At 37.1% G+C, this 27,048-nt stretch overlaps 1 protein-coding gene across 2 annotated transcripts in view; it reads left to right on the forward strand.

Moving 5' to 3' along the window:
• Positions 1–5,169: 5,169 nt before the first annotated feature.
• The window catches only part of FHL5 (four and a half LIM domains 5), a 41,212-nt gene continuing 19,333 nt past the window's right edge, over positions 5,170–27,048 (forward strand). Inside the window, exons 1-2 of one of the 2 annotated variants that reach the window (XM_060616217.3) lie at positions 5,170–5,345; positions 5,953–5,973. The gene's annotated coding sequence lies outside the window, so the exon portion shown is untranslated. The remainder of the gene's footprint in view (positions 5,346–5,952; positions 5,974–27,048) is intronic. The other variant, XM_060616216.3, reaches the window with a different exon arrangement.

Genomic DNA, 27,048 nt, shown 5'->3' on the forward strand with positions numbered 1-27,048 from the left:
AGAGTGCAACAGTGATTGTTCGTGAAGAAGGAGCATGGGGCAAGCAGAGGGCAAAATGCAAGCTGGCACCACCCCCCCGTTTGAATATGAGTGATACTCCTTGGACACTTCTGGCTACCCAAGAACAAAGGAAAAGAGTTTAAGTGCTTGCCATGGTAATGTGGGAATCTAAGGCAAATGAAAAATTAAATTCCCTTACTGCCTACAGCCCATTGACAAGTCCTTGAAACAGGCAGAGTGACCTCCTTCTAGGAGCTCAGCTGTCTCAAGGATGACTCTTTAGGGCAAAAGGAGAACCTTAGCTTAACATTATCCCAACCTCCAGGATCCTGTAAGTTTACTTCCTTTATCTTAACTGCCCCAAGATACATGCTGGCAATCATACTCCAAGCTTATGGCCCCTCAGTATACATCTAAAGGCTCTTATGACTAAGGTTTTATTAAATGGTAATAAATGTTTCCTTAGCAACAGCTAGCCCCTCAAGTTACTGGAAACCTTGCTTCCAAAATTCCTTAGAGACATACTATATCCTTGATCCTCTCGCAACCTGAAGGTATGTAAGGAGTTACCCATCATGACCCCATGCAGTTCTTCCTGCCTACGGGTCTTGCCCTGTACTTTAATAAATCACCTTTTGCACCAAAGATGTCTTCAAGAATTCTTTGGCCTTTGGCTCCAGACCACCCCACCATCACACCAAAACTTCATCCCTGCAGCGTATGAGAACAAAGAGTTCATTGCTTCCCCAGAAATGCTACTCATCCCAGGGCCAATGGGACATTTTTTTTCTATCAAGAATTAACATGTTAGTTGGGTAGAGGTTGGAGACCATGGAAGGTTTGCTTTCTTTGACTAATACCAATGAAGCCTTTACCCCAGTATATATGGGAGATGAAGGAAAAACATAAACTCAGATGCACATTTTCCACAGAAATCTAGGACCACATTAAAGTGGCCATTAAAATGGCCTAGATTCACACAAGTTGCTCTACTTTGAAGACGACACTGAACAAAAAATTAAATAGAACCTGGGAAAAATTTGTTCCAAACCATCTAACAAAGAAACCTTGACTTTCAGGCTTTTAGAAACAGAATACACAGAAACACAAATAAAAAGTGTTTATTCAATTTACATCACCAAAAAAGAAGGAATAACTACTTTGAATATGTATTAAATTTTTATAAGTTCCCAGTGTTTTATTATTTGTTTTACCAGGTTTGCCTCTATTTGCACCTCTATTTCTCTTCAGTGATCAGTAATATGACTAATCCACATCGTGGATGTGTGTTTACAGAGCAGGAGGAAAGAGATTGTGTTGTGGTGCGATGAAGAAAGGGGAGACATGGTGAATTTCAATCCTGAGCTCAACAATCTCCTGGATCCCGTATGACTACGAAGAACTAGGAATACAAATGTAAATCTTAAAAATACACTTTGACTTAGCATAATACACTCTAGTTACATCCACGTTGTTGCAAATGGCAACATTTCCTTCTTCTTGATCACTGAGTAGTCAGAGAAAGACAAATAGATGACTTCACTTACATGTGGAATTTAAGAAGACAACAGATGAACATGGTGCGGGGGGAGGAAAAATAAGATAAAAACAGAAGTAAACCATAAGAGACTCTTAAATACAGAGAACATACTGAGTGTTGCTAGATGGGGGAGGTAGGGGAGGTATGGGCTAAATGGGTGATGGGCATTAAGAAGGGCACTTGTTGGGCACTGGGTTCTATCCCGAAACCAATACTACACTGTATGTTAACCAACTTGAATTTAAATAAATAATTTAAAAATACATATGTTAGTTGAATAAGTAAAAGTATGAAAAATAAATACACCTTGTTTCAAGGAGATGGCAAGAATCAACGAGCAGAGGATGCTATGGGGGAAGAAATGAAAGTCCACTGTCTTGCACAGTGGGGAGGGGAACTGAACAGGCTGGAGATGACCTCCTGAACTGAGTCCTGACAGAAAAGTAGGACAAGCCCAGTGAAATCAGGCATTTCTGAGAGAGAGGAGGAGATCGGGAAGTACTAAGACATGAACTAATATGAAATAATGAGACATTTGGGAAACCCTAAGTATGAGAAATGTGAAAAATGATCTGGGGAAGCATTGTAAGCTGAAGCTGGAGAGACCAGAGGGAGATCATGAACTACCTTATATGTACACTAAGCGAAAAAGTTTAGCCATCATCCTGAAAACGGGGAGTTTTACAAGGTTAACCAGGAAAATAAGGTAATTAGATTTGTCTTTTAGAAAGACTGCCCATTCTGAAAGGTAGTTTGAGAACATATCAAAATCCTTTAAAATTACTATTATTTATGAAATCAATGTCTCTCCTGTCTGAAAAGTAAAATGTGGACTTGATATGTACAAGTCTTTTTCCCCAGCTTCTAGTCGAAGAGGAGCATGGACAGCCTGCCTTGCCCAGAAAGGAGGCAGTCTCCTTGGCTCTGAAGTACTCTTTTTTATTCAGATGCTAGTCTGCCCCCCAAAAAACCTATATCTGACTAGTCAAGCTAAGACAAAGGTCCTATGGGGTTTCTCATATGTTTCTTGTCATTCAATGTGAAGAAGAAAAAGCACTTGATCAAATTGCTTTCCTACTGATCTTGTCTACTCACCTAAAATATACCTTTCACCTAACTCTACTATGCAGACTTACAGACTGGGTTAATTGCTTGAAGACATGACACATGGTAAGTATAGAAAATACAGTTGTTTAAATAGTATCTAATAAATGTAAATGAACTTAAAGTGAGTGTTTTATATTTTTCTCCTTCCCCCCTTTCTCACCAAAATCTAAGTCCTTGTGACTCATACATGATAAACGCTCAGGGTAAGTTTTGGTGTTGAAGAAAACAAATCAGAAAGCAAGAGAGACAGAGAGAAGAGAGACCACTAGTCCATAATATATTTCATGTGTTTCATTATATTGCAGCCTTTATTCACAACCACCTTAAAGATACTCGATTTGGAAAATTGTTCATGGTATATTAGGTTAAAAAAAAAGGATGCAGAACACTATATAATGTGGTCTTGGTTTTCTAATTAAATATACCGTATAAACATTTGTATAAATGTCCTTGTATAGTTTTTTGTATGTACATACCTAATATTCTAAAGAGATTTGGGCTAAGATTTGACTTGTGGCTGTCTCTTCGATTGCAAGTCATTTTAAATTTTCTTTATTTTTTCAATTCTTATTCCACGTTTTCTGCAAGAAGCATGTATTTTCTTTTTTTTTTTTTTTAACATTTATTTATTTTTTGAGAGACACAGCACAAGCAGGGAAGGGGCAGAGAGACAGAGACAGAGACACAGAATCTGAAGCAGGCTCCAGGCTCTGAGCTGTCAGCACAGAGCCCAACATGGGGCTTGAACCCACGAACTGTGAGATCATTACCTGAGCCGAAGTTGGGGGGTCAACCGACTAAGCCACCCAGGTGCTCCAGAAGCAGGTATTTTCTAATTTGATAAACTGGTATTTTAAAATACTGTTTTATAGTGATGTAGAGAAATGATAGAAGGGGACTGGACTGAGGCAGCTACTGGTCGTTCTACGACTGATCCAGTAATCCAAGTGAGAAAGGTGAGAACCAGAGTGCAGGGAGGATGACAAATTTGAGGGAGAGCTAACAAAGTAGAACCAGCAGAAGTTGGTGATGGGGATGACTGATGGGGATGGTGGAGAATAAGTGAGGACAGTCTAAGGTGACGGCTTGGATGATTGTGCCCATGCCCTTAGAGAGGATTTGAAGTGAGGAGAAGATGAGGAGCTTTATTAGGGACTGTTCAGTTTGAGATGCCTGGGGACCTGTAGAAAAAGATGGCCAACAGGCAACAGGTAACAGGTCTGGAGGCTCAGAGAGTGATAACAATTGAAAACACAGGTTTGGTAGTCGTATAATTGCTAATGGTTTCCATAGCTCTAGGGAAGGCTGAGATGAATAACCGGAGAGGAGGCTGATGGTGCTAAAAAAGGAGGAAATCGAGAGAATGTAACTTAGTGAAACCAAATTTAATGAAAGCAAATTTCAAAAAGAAACAGACATGGAAAGAGATGAGAAATCTCAAGTAAGGTTAAAGAAGGTTAAAGAAGGTTAATTAGCCCTTTGGAGGGCTAATTAAGACCTTTTATGAGTTTACTGAAGCTTTTTTGGTGGAGTGGTTCAAGTGGAAGACAGATTGCAACTGTGGGAGGATAAAGCAGTAGGGTCAGAAGCTGTATCAGAGAATGTAGACTACCCTCTCAGGAAGCATGGGTGTAAACAGAGACGGTGATGGCCCCATAATTAGAGGGGAACATATGCAATTTATATCTCCGAGACTCTACGTCCTCACCTATAAAAGGGTAAAAATAATGCCTGGCTAGCAGTAGGGTCATGCGGATTACAATCTATTACTAGTTGAATGTACTTGTGTCCTTTCACTGAATTGATTTGTTGCTGCTGCTCACCATGTTTTCATTTTCATATCTATCTTTTAAGTTTATTTATTTTGAGGCACATAGAGAGAGCATGAGCAGGGAAGGGGGCAGAGAGAGAGGGAGAGAAAAGTTCAAGCAGGCTCTGCTCTGTCAGTGCAGAACCTGACCCAGGCTCAGTCTCATGAACCTTGAGATCATGACGTGAGCCGAAATCAAGAGTCGGACACTAAACCAACTGAACCACCCAAGTGCCCCTCATTCTCATCTTAAATCATCAAATTCAGGTGAATAGCAATGCACACATTTCCCCAACTCAACTTTTTTTGGGTTTTTTTGTTTGTTGTGTGTGTGTGTGTGTGTGTGTGTGTGTACCTGAGTTCAATCTCAGAAAATATTAACATATAATTTCTTTAGCACTTAGAACAAGAACAGTTTTTGTCTGGGAACAAATGAAGTTCAGAGAGAACATTTCTTCTCTCACCCCACTTTATAAAGTGAAGAAATGGCCTCAAGTAGAAATTCTAGGAGCAAATGTCCCCTAGTCCATCTGGTCCACGGAGAATTCCTGTTCTGGATTACGATATTCAAATACAGTTTTAGATCCAACTCTCAAAATCTCTACCCACTTTTCATTTTTGAATTGAAGATTTCAAAAGACCAGATGAGTCTATGTTTAAGTGAAGTCATATAGCCAGGACTGTGACATAACAATTGGTGCCAGCTCATAGGGCAACAGGCAGAAAGAAGCAGGGAGTGGTAAGTCCTCAGTGCGCGTGCAGGAAGCAGGTAGCTACCTGGAGTTATTCTAGTCAAATCCAAGGCTCAAAGTTCCCAAGTTTCCCAAGAAGGCAGTGATAGAAGCCACAACCCAGGGTTTATCTCTCAAGCTACCAAAAATTCTTCAGGTAAGAACATGGGGCTTCATCTCTTTCCAGATAGTTCGACAGAAAAGCTCTGTAGTGCAGCCATCTCTAACCTAAGAGACAGGTTCAGATAGTCACCAGAAAGCAAGAAAACGAAACAAAATCAAACAAACAAAACAGATTAATCAAGGAAAAGGAAAATACATCATCCTTTTAGAGATTGTTAAAAATTTAAATATGCCCTTAATTTAGCCTAGGCAGTGGAAATTTCTTGAGTGTGCATGTGAGTTGTCTGTGTATACACATTGTACTTTAAAATTCTGGAGCTTATCCAGATATTTCAAATACTAATTTTGGCAGAATTTCCCTTTAAGGATATCCTGCAGACAATTTGTTACTCCCAATTTTAAGTAAAAATTGACAAGGAGTGCTTTTTCAGCCCAGTAGGAGTCAGCTACGTACACATCACAAGACTTGGAGGAAACCCACTCACCCTCCTATTTTCTTCTACAAAGTTGAAAAAGCTGCAATTGGGGGGACCCTCAGATAGCTCTGGTGGTTCATTCTATTCCTCTTGGAGTTGACATTTGGATGTGTTGGAGGAAAAAAAATCATCATATATTCTTCTTTCCTACTCTTTAAATCACAGGAAGAAGCAACTTAAGAAAAAGTAAGTTCTGTTTTCTTTTCCATGTTTCCTTTGTGGTTTTTATGTGGTATTTCAGCGTTCATTTCTTTTTAAGTATAAGCGATTCTTATAAAATTTCTAGTAACCTCTTATGAGAACACTTTTACTTGGCAAGTAAGTGTATATCTTGAAGTTTCTTAGAAACTTTAAAAAGCTATTTGAGCCAAAAGTTATCAAATGTTATAAGCTGAGCTTTTCAGATTTCTCACTTCAATAATATGTGTGTGGGGGCCACATAGTGGACAGATAACTCTTCAGAGTTGCCTCCTGAGTTGTGAAAATGGCTTTTATACACGTTATAGTTTCATTGCCATAAAACAGAACAGCAACAACAACAAAAAAAAGGTGGCAGGATTCTGGGGATTTATTTGGCTTCGTTTATTTGAATGACTAACTTTATCACTGCGGTTATTTTATGGCTGGGTTTATGTATCCGGAGCACAATTTGAAGTCATTTACAGATTTGAAGTGAGTTAGTGAGATTCCTGCTATTTTCAAGAAAAATCTGCCTGCTTGTTCCAGAAGCAGGCTTAGAGACCATTCCTTTAATTTTTTAAAAATTTTTTAACGTTTATTCATTTTTGAGAGACAGAGTGCAAGCGGGAGAGGGGCAGAGAGAGAGGGAGTCAGAGAATCTGAAGCAGGTTCCAGGCTCTGAGCTGCCAGCACAGGGCCCGATGTGGGGCTCGAACCCATGAACCACAAGATCATGACCTGAGCCAAAGTCGGATGCTTAACTGACTGAGCCACCCAGTCGCCCCAAGATCATTCCTAGTGTTACGTTTTCTGAGATTGAATTGAAATGTCTGTATGTCTGGCCCACACAAATATATAATCTATTACAGGAATCTTAAGCATTGCTTCTTGAAACAAACAGCGTTTCTTAAGCAAAAGCATACATTCCATATGTGTTTACACTTTCTCCCTCACTAGTTTAGTCAGACCCTCTGTGGTATCTGTCAGCCATTTGAAAACTAAGCTGTTAGTTTGGGTTTCAAACATGTGGAAACTGAAAAGAATCATGAATAAAACGTGTAATCCTTATAAATAAAATGTAAGAAAGTCCTCACATCATTTTAACTGTCATTTCACATTCACAATATCATCATGTATAAATTCTAGCATTTTTATCAGCAAAGCCTATAGATTAATATTTAATGCAAATATTGCAAGCATGTATCATACAAGATATTTCTTAACATATTTGTTATGATACATGCCTGAAGCCATAATCCAAATTGTTTGATGGGGAAGGTAAACTCTGATGTCTGTTTTCTACACTTCCTTGATTTCCACATGTTACCATTAGTTGCCAATTCTAAGCAAGAGCAGCAGATTTGTGTTTTAATGTCATATCACCTCACTGACAAGTTTACCTCTGATTTTTATTATACTTGCCAACAACATTTTGAATAAAGGTAGATTCATTTGGGTTCCTTAGGCAAGCCTAGTAACTTTCAACTATAATATTGAAAATAAATGTTCATCTAGAACATGTTGGAAAAGCTTTGATTTGTTTTTTATGTTTTCAATCTAGGAAACATGATTTCTTTAGAATTGAAAACCAAATACTTGGGTTCACATGGGAAATTCTGAGTCAGATGACAGTTAAACAAACTTGTATTTCCATGTTCTTATAATTGTCTTTTTTCCTCTCTGATTGTCATCATTAGTATTGGTTACTTTTTGGTACCCTGGAAATTATCAGCTTGAGCATTTATCTATCTCCACAGACTACAGATGCCCTTAAGACTCTGATAGAATCAATGGACCCTCTTCTCAAAAAAAAAAAAAAAAAAAGCCCATTGCAAATAGATTTTTCAATTACATATCTGGGGTTGATAGATACCTGAAATCTGCCCTTGAGTATTCTCTGGGGTCCTGATTACGAGCCACTGGTTTCTGTGAAAGCAGAGACCTCAGCTTCAGACATATTTTGGTACCAGTGGGTTCACCAAATCTTTAAAGGGTTTTGGACAGAAGTATGCCTAAACTGTCTCTCTAAACTGTCCTCACCTGAAGACAGGTAAGGCTAAGGTAAGGATTTTAGTTTAAGGGTTATTTTTTTTTTTTTTTTTTTTTTTAGAGAGAGAGCAAGAGCACACACAGGTTGGGGAGGAACAGAGGGGGAAAGAGTGAAAGAGAGAGGGAGGGAGAATCCCAAGCAGGCTCCACACTCAGCACAGAGCCCAATACAGGTCTTGATTGCACAACTCTGGGATCATAACCTGAGCAGAAATCAAGAATCAGATGTTCAACTTGACTGAGCCACCCAGGGGCCCCAAGTTTAAAGTTTAAATTTTAAAGCAGGTGCTTAGTTAATTCATGTACATACTTGTCCTGAGCAGTGTGTAACGGAAATAAAAGTGGAGTTTTCAAGGAGCAGAACAGTTCCTTTTGTGGAGAGCAAGGCTTAGGATGGAATGCTGGTAGGATTAACTCACTAAAGACCCCAGAATGTGGAACAGATGACTCTTCCACTCCAGCAGAGGAGTCTTCCCATTTCTCTGACCATCCTCCCATATCTCCATACCTACCTACTGGTACACTGGAACATAAAAGGAAGAGCTATACAAGTGTCCATTACCCTTTCAAGCATCACAGTCTTTAATCTTCCCTTCTTTATGGGCTCCTTTTATCAGCACTCAAACATGCTCAAATTTCCCATCTTAAAACGTTTCTCCTTCATTACTGAGCTCCTCCAGTTACCCTCCTCCTCAGCTTCATAGATCAATCTCTTGAAAAGTTGTCTACACTCTATTAATCTCCGCTTCCCGAGCCCCACTTCTCAGTCTATTGTAATCTGGCTTTAGTCCTCATCAGGTTTTCCCAGCTCTCATGGAGATTGTCAATCACTAGTGTATTGCTAAATCCAGCAGACATTTCTCGTTATCTATTCAGTGTCTAGAATCAATTTTACCCTATTCTCCATTTCCCCCACTTTGAGACACGCTTTACCCAGGGCTTCCATGATATCAAACTCTTACTTCTCTCCCACAAAGACCACTCTTTTTGGTCTGCTTTGCAGATTTCTCTTCTTCTCCCCTGTATCCTGGACTCCTTTTCTCTTTCTGGGAAATCTCACTGCCTCAGTTATCATCTGTTCTATAGGCTTATGAATCCAAAATCTGTATCTCTAGCTTAAGTATCTTTTCTGAGCCATAGACCTGTATGTTTAATTGTCTGCTGAATACAAAACTGCTCGGAGTAGGCTTGGACCCCAATGAATTAAATGGTAGAGGAGGAAGGGATATCAGGGACAAACCAGGACTTGCACAAAGACCCCTTCCAACATACCCAAGTAATTTATATGGTTTCCCTGCCATTTATACGTGGTTTCCGGGGCTTTCTTTGGCCCTGGCTAAACAGCTATACTTGGCTGCCCCAAAGTCTTCCCAAATCTCATCATTTAATCTAAAAGCAAATTATCGTTTCCGACTCCCCACCCAATTTCTCTCAGGTATACTCTTACATAGTAAATGACACCATGGTGAAAGCAGTTGCTCAAGCCATAAACTTGGGGGAACTAACTCCTCCCCTCCCTCAATTCAAATACCCAAAGAATCTCTAAGTTCTGGCAAGGTTGTCCTGTGCATTCGCCTACACCTCTCCTTTGTTACTGCCACCACCCAATTTCAGGCTGCCATCTTCTTGTACTTCGCGAACAGTAGGCCTTTCACTGGTCTCTCTGCCTACAGGATTGCCCTCTGCTACTGCAGGCTCCATACTGAAGCCAGAGCGATTGACCTAAAACAATTGGTGTAAAAACACATTTGACTTTGCCAACCTCTTACTTCAAACTTTTCCTTTTCCACTGGCCTTAAGGTAATGTCCAGATTCCTTCTCAAAGTTAAAGAGAAACAATAATAGATTATAAGGGATTACAACAGATCTCTTCAAACTTTGAAGTGCTCAGGTAGGACCTGGTCTTTGTTAAAATGCAGATTCTGGTTCTGTAGGTCTGGGTTGATTTTACATTTCTAACAAGCTTCCAGGTGAAGCTGATAATACTAGTCCCAGGACCATGCTTCTCATGCTAGATTGGCTGGAACTCAAGTTCCAGTTGTGTTGCTCCCTAGGTCTGGAAACCTGAAGTTGTCACTCAACTTCTGTGTGTCTCCTTTTCCTTGTATATAAAATGGAGATCATGATGGTGTACCTTTTTCTTGGGTTTTTTATGACAAATAAACATGTGATATTAAAATTACTTGCAAGAGTGCCTGGCCCAGAGTAAGTGTTAAATGGCCTTATTATTATCACCAGTCAATAGTTTGAATAACTTAGCCTCTACATTCTTCTACTGTGGCACTGGTGGGCACACATGCACACACACGCACACACACTACTGCTCAGACATGCCGAATGACCTTCAGCACATTAAGAACAGAGCAAATGCCTGCTTTCTGCCAAACTTCCAAAGGCACTTCTTGGCAGAGCCTCTGCCTACAAAGTTAACTCAACTCAGTCACCCTCATATTTTGGATCTCAGCTCAGGTTTGCATCCTCTGGGAAGTATTTACAGAATACCCTCCACCCAAGTCCACATTTCATACCACTTTGAGTATTCTCATATTACCAGTGTGCCTTCTGGTCTCACATAATAATCTCATTTATTTATCTGTCTCGCCTATAAGACTATCTGCCCCTTTAGAGTGAAGGACTGTGGCAATACTAAATTTCTAATACCTCAAACACTCTTTTGCAGATTGCAGGTGATCAGTAAAGAGTGAATGCATTTTATAGACACATTTCCAAAGACCTGTAAAATGAGAAATGGAGACAGGGAACAGAAAGCTTTAAGATCTGGTTTGAGTAAAAGGAAATATTAGATGTAGTCCTCCAAATGCTGCTTCTGAGTTGGACTGTTAACACACTAGAAAGGGACAAAGATCTTCAAATTCATTAAATAAATAAACAAGACTAAAAAGTCAATGCAATGGTGATAGTGTGACACAGAGAAGAGAATCAAGGCTTTGAAGTCTGGTCCATGTTGAGTCTTCTGCAACCTCAGGCAAATTAGTTTGCCTCCCTGTCTTAAAGATGGAATAAAAATACCCATTTTGTAGAATTTTGTATTAGCGTAATAGTAACATTTCTATTTTTATTTTTATTTCTTTTGTTTCAAATTTTTATTTAAATTCTAGTTGGTTAACATACACTACACTATTGGTTTCAGGAGTAGAATTTAGTGATTCATCACTTACCTATAACACGCAGTGCTCATCATAGCAAGTGCCGTCCTTAATACCCATCACTCATCTAGCCTATCACCCACCCACCTCCCTCCATCAGCCCTTAGTTTGTTCTCTATTGCTGAGTCTCTTATGGTTATTTTTATTTCTTCTCAAATTCTTCTGTTATAATACTGTTGCTGCTAACATAGATTTGAGATATTCTTTTGTTTGTTCATTTTGCCAGAGCAGTAACCACCAAATGGATTCTGAGTTTTACTTTTCAGTAGATCATTTTGATACATCAGATTCTCCCCTCACATTATTTAAGAATACACCTTTTTGTTTTATTCACAATTTAGTCACAATTACAGCACTGAAGACAGTGGGGAATGGGCTTCTGGGCTCCTTGTATCCCAGCTTGATTTTATTCTCTTCAATGATTTCTCACAACTCTTCATAAGACAATTTAATTAATGTGGTCATGTTATCCCTAATATGTTTTAAGAGTATTAAGAGTTGTCCTGATCAAGATATCAAACTATGTATTTTTTCCAGAGCCAGAAAGTCATACAAGGTAATTTATTCATTTATATATTCATTCAAATGTTCACCAAGTAGATAAAGCCAGTATAGTAGCTACAGAAAAAAAATGGTCAAATTGTTTAATTTTCTTTACATCATGAATCTATGCATTATGTTGATGACCATTTCATGAGTCTCCTATGAACAAGGATTAATCTATCATAAATTTTGACCAAATGCCTCTCAGTATAGAACTAACAATGCTTCAGTTTTGTGGAAAATTGTTTGTTAACACAAAGATCAACATTTCTTTAGCAGATTCATGGGTATAAATTTGCATGCAGGAAAGAAAAGAAAAAGCATCTGATACCAAGCTGTCATGCTACCTAAATGAAGTAAAATTTAATTTTTCAAAATGATTTCTGGTCCTATAATTACATTCAGTCTATCAACTCATTCTCTTGAACATATTTATAGTTATACTACCACAGAAGATTCTAATCTTTAACTGAACAACTGTACTCTAATTTAGTTCAATATTTTGTTTTTCCTTATTGTCAAAGAGATACATTGTATAATATATGAAGTCCTGAATAGTAAACATGATTTTAAAAATCCATAACTTCAATCAAGAGGTCTATCATTTGAGCATATTTTCTTCTAAACTTGATTTCTACTCTTTAATAGTATTTATGTAGTTGAGATCACACTGATTGTTCACTTCAGACTCCTTTTTTCCCTTAAAGCAATATCAGAACCATTTTGCCATGCCCTTACATTCCAAGTCATTTAGTCAATAATTTTATATTCTTTTAAGCAGTGTGTAGAGGTCCCTTTCAAATCCTAAACGTAAGCATAATTAAACAAACACTCAACATAATATAACTAAAAACCACAAAATATACTCTGAAACTTTAGATCAGGGATCTGTAAACATTTTTTGTAAAGGGTCAGATAGTAAATATTTTAGGCCTGGAAACTACTCAACTCTGCCATGATAGTTCAAAGGCAGCCACAAGGGCACCTAGCTGGCTCAGGCAGTGGAGCATGTGATTCTTGATCTCAGGGTTGTGAGTTTGAGTCCCATGTTGGATGTAGCGATCCAACTTAAAAATAAATTGTTTAAAAAAAAAAAAAGCAGCCACAGACCATATGTAAATTAAAGAGTATGGCCATGTTCCAATGAAACTTTATTTAAGGACACTGAAATTTAAATTTTATATCATTTCACATGTTGAAATATTGTATTCTTCATTTGTGTGTGTGTGTGTGTGTGTGTGTGTGTGTGTGTTGATCATTTAAAAATGTAAAACCTATGTTTAGGTCTCAGGCCATTCAAACAGGCTGTGGCTAGGTTTTGGCCCTTGGGCTAGAGTTGGCAACCTCTAATCTAAAGCCTGGTTCCAAGAATCCTGGTTTCCTTAGTTTTGAGAAGTATCTGTGAACACATGCATATGTATATATTCTTAAGTGATAGTTTTCATTAGATGCTAAATAAATTCTTAAACTAAAATGTTTAAAAATCACTGTTTCAGATAATATACATGAAAGTACTTTGTAAACCATAAATCATTATTAAAACACATATTGGTACTTTACTTTTGATGTTAGTTAAACCGCAAATGATCTGAAACAAATTAATAGAAATGAACGTATGCCATTATGAAAATTGCACCTGGGAAACTAATATTTGAAATCCAAAAACCTTACACGCTATAACCTAAAGAGAAAACAGTTAAGTCAAATTCCAAAATTCTTTAAAATAAGAATTAACAGCTATTGTGATCAAGATAATTAGAATATTTATTGTTTTGCTTGTTTTCTAAGAGCTTACAAATAATGCTATTCACTCCTTCATTTTGTTTTTAATGTTAAACTACAAAGCTAGCATAATCAGAGAATCCTAATTTAACATCCTGGTTAATAAAAGCTGGTATGTATATTACTCACTCACCTCCTCTTTCCCCACATATCCATACACAATACAACAAACAATACTTAAGAATAAACCACCTTTATTGTAACATATGTATGGATTAGAAAGTTCCACTTAATCACGTATCTCTACTTTCAGAGTTCTAAGAATTGAAAGTAGACGCAGGTGTCATATGTGAATCAACTTATTTTCAATTTTATTATTACTGAAACGGAATTGGAAAACAAGGTTTTTCAAAAGACTGCCCCTTCCAGCCTGAATTGAGTTCACTCCCAGAAGAGAGAGAATGTGGGCCCTGCAGGTGACAGTGCTCCTTCCTGAGGCTAGGTGGCTGCAGTGAATTCCCTCGAGGGAGAGGAGCAGAGTTGCAGCCTGTGAGCACGCAATTTCCACCTGAGTGTTGAGGGAGAATGGGTTACACTAGAGAGGACCCTTTTGCCCAGTTACTTATCGGTTAAGTCATCCCACAAGTATAAGAGAATCAAAGAGCCAAGGGAGGAACGTTTTATCCCCAATAATTTCAAAAGAGAAATGACAAGTATAGAAACTTGGGGAAATGAGAGCTTCTCTTACATGATTTTTAATTCAAGAAACCATTCCTGGTTTCTTATAAATTTAAGTCATCGATGTAAATTGCAGAAATGTCAATTAAGATTTTTAGTTAACAGCGTATGTCAGCGTATGTCACACGTATGACCTGCTTTTATAGTGTGGTCTTCCATTGACCAAGAAGCAAACAGTAGGCTAAATATATTTGCAGCAATGTATAGCTGGGTTTTTAAAGCTCTGACATGTAAAAATATTTAGTTTCATAAGTGACGTTTCTTTTGCTCAACTATGGATGAAATGCTGCCTTCCAGGTCTGGTCCTTCGAGCAGCTCTTATTGTGCTCACTGGCTTGTCGTCCACATACCTTGGCATGCTAGGTCACCACCTCCACAACCATGTGGACTCCCCACTGCTTAGGAACTTTCCCCTGCTTTTCCTACAGACTAGCTTTATTCAAACTTTAGGACACTGCTCTAGAAGAGGCTTCACTTGAAGCTTTCTAGAAACTTCCTGAAATCTCCAGAGGGCCCCACACATTTATCCCAAGTATCTCCGCATGTCCTCTCTCCTTTCTGCCCTCATTTCTTCCATCCACAATGGTTACTGAGTACTCAACATATGCTGGTGATACTGCTAGACATCAGAAGTCTGGTGGGAATGTAGCGTCTGTCCCACCACAAGCTTACTGTTGAGCAGTAAACATGACTAACTAGAGCCAAGATGAACTGTGTGTGGGGAAGTACCGAGAGCTGTGCATGAGAACTTAGAGCCAAAGTCCTCATCTGGTAGAAGAGTCATGGAGTAAAGAATTATTTGTGAGTCTCTCTCCCAGCATGGAAGCTTTTCAAAGGAGAAACCTGGTTTCACCTTCACTGCCAAGCACTGTGGATGGCCCGGAGTTGGCACTCCAGAGCTCTTTGTGAAACCCATAGAACTAAAAGTACACTGTTGGATAATGTTGGGTTGAAAGAGCCAGATCATGAAAGGTCTGAAATGCTATGCTAAAGAGCTTAGATTATGAAGGTCGCAGAAAGTGTGATTCAAACACAAGTCATCTAAAGACTCTGGGTTGGCTTCTATTTATAAAACGGGAGAAGAGTGTCTGTTTGGCTCTAAACCTTTAAGATTCTGTGGCCAAACATCTGACTTCTTTCTTCCTGCATTCATTTAACACATATTTGTGCCAAGTTCTGCTTTAGGTGCCAGGGACACAGCCCTGAGCAAGGCAAGGAGAGATCTCTGCTCCTGTGTGTGTGACACATCCGCATGACTTAAAAATTCACACACTGAGTGATGCTTCGGGTGAAAATGAAAACAACACTAGCTCGTAACCAGTATTTGTCAGCTAATACTGTGAACATTTGGTTTCCAAGGGAATGAACACAGATTTTGCCGTTTACTCTCAAAATTAGCATGAACAACATGAGATCAACACATTGTGTTTCCAAAGGTGTAAACCACAACTGATGAGTGAGGCTGTGAGCACTTTGACCACAAGCATTTTCCTTCAACAGATGCTGAGAACCAACCTTGTCTACAACTCAAAGACCAAGAATAGATAAAAATTAAATTAAAGCTGGTTTTCAATATCACCATGCAGCCGTTCAAATGGTCACCCCCTCCATCACCAACAAATTTTAAACTGTCAAGGGAATTATTGAATTTATTGATTAATGCTATCACCAAAGCACAGGATACAGTCCTGCCTGGTATCTTTGTAAATCACATTCGGGTAGGAAGATTATTTTGCTTCAGGCAGAAATACTGGAAAAACTAGTTAACATCAACTTCCAGCACTCACCACACATCCCCAGCCCCAACACCCCCCACCCCCACCCCCCCCACACACACACCACAGCACACATATTCACATGCACACAAACATACAAACCACATATACACACATGCATCACTTCCTCATATTTTTGGTGAGGATTCAGAAAATCAAACCGAATGTGGTTTGGGTTTTTCTTCCCAACCAGTAACAACTATAATAAATGAAAACCAATAGAAATTGAATTGGCCTTGAATGTTGGAGGGGACATGTACTTGCTGTTGAAGATAATTGGTTTGTTTTGTATAGCTAGTGGTGGCTTGGCTTCAGCTCCAGGATGAACCTCTCTATGCATGTGAGGTTGTTACCTGGTCAGTAATTCAAACCTGGAGAGCCAGGTACAAATACGTTTTTTTCTCTTTTGGAAAAAAATCACAGCAGTAACCAAAGCTGTCACTCCATACAAGCTTTTTGCCCATCTATATATGAAAACAATGACAAATGGCTTCCATGAGAAGTTGGAGATCTGGACTCTGGTGGAAACCTTTGCACTAACCACTTTTTCAGCTTTAAAAAACAATTTGCCTTCCTGGCCTTCAGTTTTTCTCATTTGTTAGATGAGAGGCACAAACTAGAGAATTTCAAAAATCCCTCCCTGCTCCTAGATTTAGTGGTTCCGTAAAAATGGAATTGGATCAGAAGCGTGCTTTTATAGGGAAGGAAAAACATCAAAATGACTGCAGCACTAAGAGGCTTTATCTCTAAATATCTTACTATTCCCAGAGGGGTTCCTCTTCCTGAGTTTCCGAAATTTCTCTTCTGGGCTCCCTCTCCTCCCTCCTTCCTCCTTCTCCTTATTTCTCTTCCTCCTCACCCTCCTAGATCTAATGGTAGACATTTTTTTTTTTAAACTATTGCAGAAAACTATTGCAGAGAAGACTGGTTGTGCAGCTAATTTGTTGGAAAATGGAAGTTAATTCTTTCTTTCTCTTTGAGAAAACAAGGTCACACAGAGCAGAGCTGAGAAACAAATTGTGAAAAATTACCAAAATTGTGGTAAATGTAAGATTCTTTAAGTGGGTCACTAACTTGGCATCTAGTTTTGGACAATCTTAAAGAAAATCATTCATGCTTGTTTAACAACCTGGTCACTCATTACAAAGTAGTAATCTAGTCTAAAAAGAAGCTTGTTAAAATTCATGCAAATGACAGATGTGGTAATAAAGCAAAGTAATGAGTGATATTTTAAAATTTCATGTTGATTAGCAATTTGGGTATTTTCTATTAAGTGCTTACACAGTTTTATTTGGAAGATATATTCCATTTTTCCTAATCTTTCTGGAAAGTAACTATGAATACTATCTTCAGAATTTAGTTTTCATATCTGTAAAATGAGTTGAAACTGATCTATCTCGTCTAGTTCTTACATTTTATGATCAGGAACAAGAGAGTCAAGTGAAATAAACTTAATCTTTTGATTTGTGTTAAGATTTTATTTAAGATAGTCCATGCATGCATTTGGAACAAAATTCAAAAAGTACAAAAGGCTACCCAGTGAAAAGTAAATCCCTCTACCTTCCCTGTCTATTCCATCACATTGTATCTTGTGGTTTCCTCAAGGGTTACTCTAAGTATTTTTAAGTGAAATGTCAGTTGATGAGATGCCAAGATTGGTTTTGATCAATATCAAGTATTACAACACTATTAGCATAACAAGTTGTAAATGTTCTTAAAATTTTGTCATTTTCCATCTATAATTACTCTAATTCCTACATACTTTCCTTCTCAGCAATGTTTATACTTGCATAACTCATAATTTTTAAGGTATTTTGATACATATTATCTCATTTGCTCTAAAGCACCACTTACGGATACCATTTACAATTTTCTACCTTGCAAGGAAGAATATAAATGCCATTTTTTTAAACCACATAAATATTTAGGTGTTGACAAAATGCCAAATAGGATACTGATAACTGAGTGGTTTTATAAATAATACTACTGTTACCTATCCCAAAAAATCAACTGAAAGTTAAGAATTTGGTGATAGATTGTAAATGTCATGTATATGACAAGGGGTACATATGCCTTATGACCAGCCCTTAGTAGCAGGCTGCTGGGCTTCAACAAGTGCCTGGCATTGCATCCTCCCCATGTCTGTGAAGGGCCAGGAAGAGCTCCTCCCATCAAAGGTCCAGCCCTTCCCTCCCCACCCAGCCTTCAACAGGCTTAATAAGAGCCTAAAGCTGCAGGAACCACCAACTTTGAAAACAGAATAGAAAGATCCAAAGAGAGAGCAAATACCTGCTCGATGCATACAATCATCTGGAAAACTGCTGGTAGACTTGCAAAGATATAGGACACTTTGTTATCCTCTGATTAGGCCTATTAGTTCAGAGGAAGAGAAAGAGTATCTGGAGCCTCCGCCCCAGAAATCAAGAAGAGAATGCTGCTTGAAGAGTGCTTCTAGTCACTAGGGAATCATATGATGCCCCAGCAGAAAATTCCAAGACTGGAGGAGCCACAGCTTATTTTCCTGGTCTTGAGCCATCATCACTTTTAATGAAATAGAAATCATTTTTAATTACCAACAGTTTTATCCAAGACATTTTTGAAGATCACCCACAAAATATGCGGCACTGCTCATCTTCCAGTAGAGCACAGAAATGAGTAAGACACGGTAGCTGCTCTCAGTGAGTCTACATGATGGTTATAAGAAATACAACAAAGCTCCAAATCATTTATAATACAGGGTAGAATATAAATAATATCTAAGAAAAACACAAAGGGCATTCATTAAACATATCACAATACATAATACATAATATCATAATACAATTTATAAATGTGCCTTCATAATCTTAAAATTCAGTAATGGCTGAAGCTTTAAGTCCAAGGTGAAGTAGAACTTGTTGACAGGCTCTCCTAATTTCAGAAGGTCCAAAACTGGACTCTTCTTCCATCATTGTGTTTTATGAATTTGAAGATCATAAACCAACAGAAGCTGTAATACACATTAATGCCAGGATATATGAAAGCCAATATATTGTATGGTTAGACTTGGCATATTCTCAGGAAGGAATTATGTGATCAATGGTGAAATCTTATTTATTGCTCTTAGTTGAATGGCTGAAAGTTCTTCCTAACTAATTTGTTTGACTGGAGTTGTCATTTAGGTAAGTCGGGGATTTAAAAAATTACCTTGTAGGATCTATTAGTTAAAGAATACATCTATCATTTTATATTGGCCACCTTCCAAATGAAGAGCAATTCATTTTCTTGGACAGTTTCTAATACTATTTTATCAGAATAGAAATGGTTTATTTCTTATACTTAAAAACATATTTGTTTAAAAGAAAATCATAGAAAGTATTTTTTGCTTGATTCTCCTATATTATAAAGGAGCATGTACTTTTAGTTTTTCAAGATTGTATAGGGTTCAGATGAACCGACTGTCTTGTGATTGGACCACTTGGCATAGTGCCTGGATCCACAATTATTAACCTGACCTGCTCTCAAGCCATTGTTTAAATTGAATATGTTTGTCGCCCTTTAAAGGTGAGTTAATTGAGCAAGGTTTGAGCTTTCTCATCACTAGTTATGGAAGGATATTAGAATTTATTTAAAAACATTCAGGAAAATAAAATAGCCATCTTGGCTTTACAGTGATCAGTTCACAATCTCTTTATAACACATGATATTGAACTCAAAAATGGAAAGATGAAAAAGGTACAAAAGATATTGTATTTCCTCTCTGGTTCAGTATATTCCCCAGATCATAGCAAATTTTTCATGCAATCTTGTGCAAATACCTGGCCCTGTGGGGGTCATGGAGCTGATTAGTGTGTGTTACACACATGGTCATGGTTACAGATTCAGTCTTTCCTCAGTGGACTTAGGTAGACTTCGTTTTTACAACGACACGTCATGCTTATTGCCAAGTAAGTTTGTATTTGTCATGAGATGCAAGGGGAAGCAGGTAGAAAGTGTTAAATAGATGAATCAATGGAGCTCCCTCCTCAGTGCTCAGAAAACAGCTACTAGTGTTTACATACTGTTAGTAATTAATGAGTGTGATGAAGGCGATCTTGAAATAAAAGGAAGACCAACAAAACAAAACAAAACAAACTGATACAATTACTACCCTTAAGGAATTCCATAGAAGATTTGTTGAGTTTTCCAAAAAGCATAGAGAGGAAGCAGGAAAAATACTTTCTAATATTTACATTAGATCTGCAGTGTCCTCATAGATTCCATGTGTAGGAAATAAGGTTGATCCAGGGGAATTCATATACAAGAAACACTCACTCTGCCCCTCTACCACGTGTTGGCCCTATGCTAAATACTTTTAGATAAATCGTCTCTTTTAATTCAGTATTTACATTTATTAAACCCTGCACTTAATCAGCACTTCAAAACAAGGCTTGCAAGAGAGACCCTAAGTCAACCCAGGAACCAGATCTGTTCTTCCAGAAGACTTTTTACAGAAATAGCAGCAATTTTGCAGGAAGGAGAAGAGAAAACTCAACTTATACATAATTTGAATGCTTGTGGTTCCTTTGTGATCAAAATTGTAGAGGCAAACTTAATGACAAATTTAAAAGCAGAAAAGTGGGATCCGAATAGACAGAGATTTAGATAATACAGTTTCATCTTTTGGTCTTGAAAATTTCCCAGTGAGAAAAATCTCAAGGATGGTATTAAACCTACATATTTTATAAGAGTTCTACTTCTTTTATTTTTAAAGAATATAATGTTTGATAAAATATAGTTGTGTATTACCATGATATATTTTACCATTTCAATAATAGCTGCTATAATTACATGATTCTGTAAATCTCCAAGAAAATCATCACTTTTTTTTTCTTTGTTAGTATCCACAGAACAAATTAACCAGATGGAAAGCTCTAGTCAGCTGTTTTGTTTCATGGGAGAGTAGTTCATCAGCTCTCAGGAGAATTACTATTTGACCTCTCTACACAAGACATTCAGCTTCCAACAAACTGGACTTGCAAATATGTCCCTAGAGACTAATATCAAACATTCCACCACCATTCTATGATGCTTGTTTTAGGTTATTTTTGATTGATGGCCTGAAGTTATGGCTTTAGTTATTTTTAAATTGTTTGTTGAGTTTTTAAAAAGTAGTGCATGAGGGGGGAAGAAAATAGCCTCCTTCTTCAAAATGGGAGCTACAGTTATAACTGCACATTTTCCACCAAGTCAAGTACACCTACAGATGACTTAGCCATGACTTTTCCACTCCTACATCCCACTCGATTCTTGAGTGGGATCATGGACAGCTATTACTGTTCTCATTTACAGCTAAGGAACGTAAGGGCCAGAAAGGTTAAATGGTTTCCACAACAGCGGATAAGTTATATGCTAGTGCTAAAGCAACAGGTGCCACAATCTCCAGCTTCTGATTTCTAACCTAATTCTTCTCAATATGCCTTGTCTTAGGTGACAAGCAAAAACAGATAAGGAAGTACACACAGGCCTGCTGAACTCAACCCTCAGAACCAAGAAAAGAAAAAAAAAAAAAACTAAAAGAACTTTTTTTTACTAGTTATCCTAACTCCTTCATATTTTTAAATATGTGCATTTTAATTTCTTCTGCTGCAGAACATATATTTATCCCATCTGGCCTAGTTTACCCAGACTTTGGAAGATTTATTTTTTCATATAGCTCATTTAACTCCCCTAAACTTCGTCAAATTCAGTCACTTGATCAAACAACATTTCAGCTAACATCATAGATCTCAGAAGACAAAGATCTTATGAACTGGTTAAGGACATGGTTCATCTCAAAATGTTATGTGCACATATCCAAAAAGTCTGGTGTAACGTCCAACAGAGAATTGAAGAATCTGAGCCAACACCTCCAAAACTGTTAATAGAAGCATATCAGTCCCCCTAGTTGAGAGGAAAAAAAAGCCTTTATTAATATCCACGGATAAACCACCTACTTCTGCTGCTTCTCTGACACATTCCTCAGTTGGTAATGAAGGAACCCACCAGGTGTCTTCCTCAGCTGCCCTCACAGGGAAAGTGAAAGAACTCTCCTTGCCACAGACAGGTCCTTAGGGCTTTACCTTCTGTTCCCTAACCTTCATTTTCAGTCCTTGGACATATTTGCCACAGATGTAATAGATACAATTAATTCACTAGTCAAGTGGATATACAAATTCTTAACTCTTTACTAATTGAAAATTTATCCCTTATTCTGTTGATAGAAGCCTCTTTGCATATATGTTTTCATCAATACTTGCCTTGGACTCCGCGCCCTTAGAGAACAGGAAGTTTCCCAGTCATTTCTTTAGTCATAAACGATGTTCTGAGGTCCTGCTATACTCGGACTTGATATACACAAATGAAGTAAGCAACATTCTTCCTCTCTGAGGAGCTCACAAGTGAGACACACATGGACAGAAAAAACTGTTACAAAATGTGGCAAAAGAAAAATAGACATATGTATGAACTAATGAGAGCAGCTACTCTTTCCTGAGGGATATGAGAAAGCTACCGAGAAAAGGAGTTTTAACTGGACCTTGATGGATGAGGAGAATCATCAGGCAGACAAGGTCAGTGAGACGAGAAAGAGGGTATTAGATTTAGAAGAAAAGCCACAGGTGAAGACTCAATGCCATTAAAGGATGTAGCATGTGTGAAGAATAGGCAGTCACTGGAAGTGACTAAAAGCATACGTGGGAGATGTGTGTATGTTGGGCGGTGCTGAGTCTGGAAAGGGCTAGAGGAGGGGAAAGCAGACAGGATAGTAAAGGGTCTCTATGCTAATGCAGTTTAGACTTTCTTTCAGAGTCAAAAATAAGCTGTTGGAGATTTTTCCAGTGAAGGGAGATGATCAGATGAGTCTGAGAAAAGATTCTTCTTGAGCACATGGAGGATATTCTGGAACTTCCTGGGGGAAATTGAGCTTATGATTACAGAACAAAAGTCATGTAGTAGCAATGTGTTTGGTTCCACTCAATAGAGGAAGAAATCTTGAATAATATCCCCAGATAGATGTAAACCACTATGGCCCATCAGAGATAGGAAGAGGGCCTAAAATAAGATTTAAGGGATGCTTCTGAAATAGAATCAATGGGATATAGTACCCAATAAACATATGTAGGGAGTGCATGCAGGGAGGGAGGAGAGAATGATGGAAACAGTTGCCTCAAGAGACTAGGTGATTATACAACTATGCACTATAGATGGTTTCTATAACCATAGAGCACAGAGAAATATACTTTGTTCGGTGAGGTTTCCAAAATGCTCCTGCCTGGCCATCAGAGAAACAATTCAAAATAAAATCCTAAATGGAAAAAGGACCACAGGTAAATTAAGTTAAATATAGTGTGAATTAGGATTCTTCATCCAGTTTCTGTTTCCGTTCAAGTCTGGTATATCAATCACACACTTCAAAGACTTAAACATTTTGCACTAACACTTCCCAAGAGGATTTTAATATTCCTTACACCATTTAGATTTGAATTCTCCCCAAGTTCTTCCCTAAAAAAAAGCAGAAACAAATCTACTTTACTGAATCAATGAAAGCCTGAACGGGCAGTCGAAATAGTCCTGCAGTACTCTCATAAGAACACAGATATATTTACACAGGCTGAGTGAAGGTGCTTTGAATAACCAGATGGAAATTAGGCCAGGTATCCCAGCAAACTTTGAATTAAAGAACAGTGCACTTTGACTTATGTGCAAAAGTAGTGGGTATGGCATTATTTGCATCTATTTAGAAAAATTTACACATCATGTATTAGAGACAGAAGTAACCATATATACCATTTATTGTATGTCCTCTACTTTAGGAAACATAATGTGTTGATTTATATAGTATTACCTGTCTCTATGGGGAACAAAAAGCTGTAATCAAAACTATGTAAGTTATAATTGCTATTTAGAATAAAATATTGACAGTAATTCAACTGCCTCAAGTAAGTAAAATTCCTCAAAAACACATCGGCAATAGAGACATTATTGGAAACCAGAAGGCTCAAATTGTATCCTTGTATATTTCAAGTCCACCATAAGAAGGAAAAGCCCTCTCAGTTTTCAAAAGTGTAATCCATGACAGGAAAGTAATAAGACATAGACAGGTTGTCCTTGATTTGCACAATGTTCATGCACAAAGCTCATGCATATTGCAACCATGTTCCCACTTTGCACACTTCCATGGTACTGTGAGAGAGACAGAGAGAGAGAGAGAGAGAGAGAGAGAGAGAGAGAGAGAGATTTATTGCTTCCCTCTCCTCTCTTGCATCTAAAATGGTCCTGCTCAGTTCCCTTTGATTCAGCCCACATGCATCCCAGATCTTCCCAGTTTGGACAACTTCCATGACCATCATTAGCAGTCAAACCCTTCTTAGATATTGCTACCCCCATCTAGATTATATCTAGATTATGAATCTAGATTATGTCTCTTTTGACAAACATAAGAAAAAATAATTTAATACATACCACTCTACTTATCATCTACTCATTTTTTGAAATCTTTAAAAAATAAAGCATTTCATATATAGGAAAGAATATTTCTAATATATCTGCAAAGTAAAGAAATAGCAATTTAGTAAAGAAATCAAAACATTCCCTAAATACTTTTTTTGTAGTTTCAAGTTTTTATTTAAATTGCAGTTAGTTAATATACAATGTAATATTAATTTCATGAGTAGAATTCAGTGATTCATCACTTACACATAACACTCAGTGCTCATCACAAGTGCCCTCCTTAATACCCATCATCCACTTAACCCATCTCCCTGCCCACCTTCCCTCCAGCAACCCTCAGTTTTTTCTCTATAGTTGAGTCTGTTTCTTGGTTTGCCTCTCTCCTTTTCCTCCCCAAGTTCATTGTTTCATAAATTCTGCATATGAGTGAAATCATATGGTATTTGTCTCTCTCTGACTGGCTAATTTCACGTGTCATACACTCAAGTTCCATCCATGTCATTACAAATGGTAAAATTTCATTCTTTTTAATGGCCGAGTAATATTCCATTGTATATATATACCACATCTTCTTTATCCATTCATCAGTTGATAGACATTTGGGCTCTTTCCAAAATTTGGCTATTGTTGATAATGCTGCTATAAACATCAGGGTGCATGTATCCCTTTGGATTAGTATTTTTGTATCATTTGGGTAAATACCTAGATCCTATATATTTGAAATCCTCTTTGCAACTTCTCAATACCCCGTCTAATTCCAGAAGTTAGGTAACTTTAATTGCATCCTGATTTTTGTGTTTATAATCATCATGATTTTTAAAATAGCTTGACTAAAATTTATTGTGTTTAATAACATGTTAACTAACATACTAACATATTTTAACATGTTAATAACCTATCTATTATAATTCATAATAATCCATTTTGAATGTTTTTGAACTTTATAAAAGTGTATTTACTTTTACAGCCTAATTGCTTCATTCAATATTGTGAAGTTCATCTATACTGAGGATGAATTACCTGTAATTCATCTGTTTTTATTGCCATATGTTAGTATGTTGTATGACCACACACCTACTTATGTATCCATTTTTCCCTTCGAGAGATATTCAGTTTCCTATTATGGCTACTATAAACTATGCTGCTGTGAGCGTTCTTGCACATGATCTCTGCAAGATTTTCTGACTTACACACTTAACGGGTGCAATTGCTGAGTCATACAAAAGGTTCTTGTTCAACTTTACAATATTATGAAATATTGTTTTTCAGAGCAGTTTTATCCTTTGCATCTTTTACTTTTATTTTTAGTGAGTGAGTTTCCATTGGTCCTTATCCTCAACAATATTTGATATTGTCAGACTTGTTCATTTTTTCTGACTCTGTGAATGTAAATATATAGTTTATTATGGTTTGCTAAACAGATCAATTCAAATTCCATGGAGTAGATTGAGCTTTCTTTAAAATATCTGTCATTTAGAAAAGAAACATGTGTTTGTATCTTTTTCCCATTTTTCTGTTAATTTTTAATTCTTATTTACTCATGGGAGTGTTTTATATATTCTGTACTCTAATCCTTTGTCAGTTATATGTGTGGCAAATATCATCTGTTAACCTGTTATTCTGTGATTGTCTTTTCATTTAATAGTGTCTTTCAATGACCAATTTTTTTGATTGCCAATCTGCTCATTTATGGTTTGTGTTTTGCATATTTTCAAAAAACTTTTACTAACATGAAAGCATAGACATTTACTCCTATATTTCAAATTTTGCTTTTCATATTGATGATTGAATTATTTTGAGTATAGTATAAGGTAGGGATCCAACTTAGTTTTTTGCCATGTAAGTAACCAATTATTCCAGGACCACTTATTGAATAATTTCTTACTCTTTCTAAACTTAAATTTCATTCTTTATATAATAGATCAATATTTATAATGTAAATATATCAAAAATAGATATATAATTTCTGTCTGATATTATTTGGTTCTGATTTGATTCATACTTGATTTGGTGTTCTCCATGCTGTTCCACTGGTCTCTTAGTTTATCCAGTTCTAATACTATATTTCCTTAATGACTTTAAGTTTTGAGATTTCATATGACAAGGCTTCCCAATATCATAAGGTTTAGATATACTGTGTTACATTTAATACAAGTATTATTTTTATTGCTTTCAAACATGATAGTTTTTAACATTATATTTCTGTTGTATAGGAATTCTGTTGATTTTTGTATATTGATTTTGTATCAAGAAACTTGCTAACCTCTCTTTGACTGATAATGAGCTTGAGCACAATCTCATGTTTATTAGTATTTGGACATCCTCTTTTGTGTAATGTCTATTCAAGCCCTTTGCCCCTTTATTGTATTGTCCGTTTTTTTCTTATTGACTTTTAGAATTTCTTTATGTATTCTGGATATGATTCCTTTGTTGGTTCATGAGTTACAATATTTTCTTTGACTCTGTGGTTTTTATTTTCATGCTCTTATCTAGAATCTTTTTAAAACAGTGGCCTTAATTTTAATGTAGTCCAATTTATCAAATTCTCCCTATATGGCTGCATTGCTCAAGAAATTTTTCCCTATTACAAGTTAATGAAGACATTTTCTTATATTCTAAAAGGATTAGAAGAGAAATAG

Source organism: Panthera onca, chromosome B2, assembly GCF_046562875.1.
Source record: "Panthera onca isolate mPanOnc1 chromosome B2, mPanOnc1 haplotype 2, whole genome shotgun sequence".
Classification (NCBI taxonomy): domain Eukaryota; kingdom Metazoa; phylum Chordata; class Mammalia; order Carnivora; family Felidae; genus Panthera; species Panthera onca.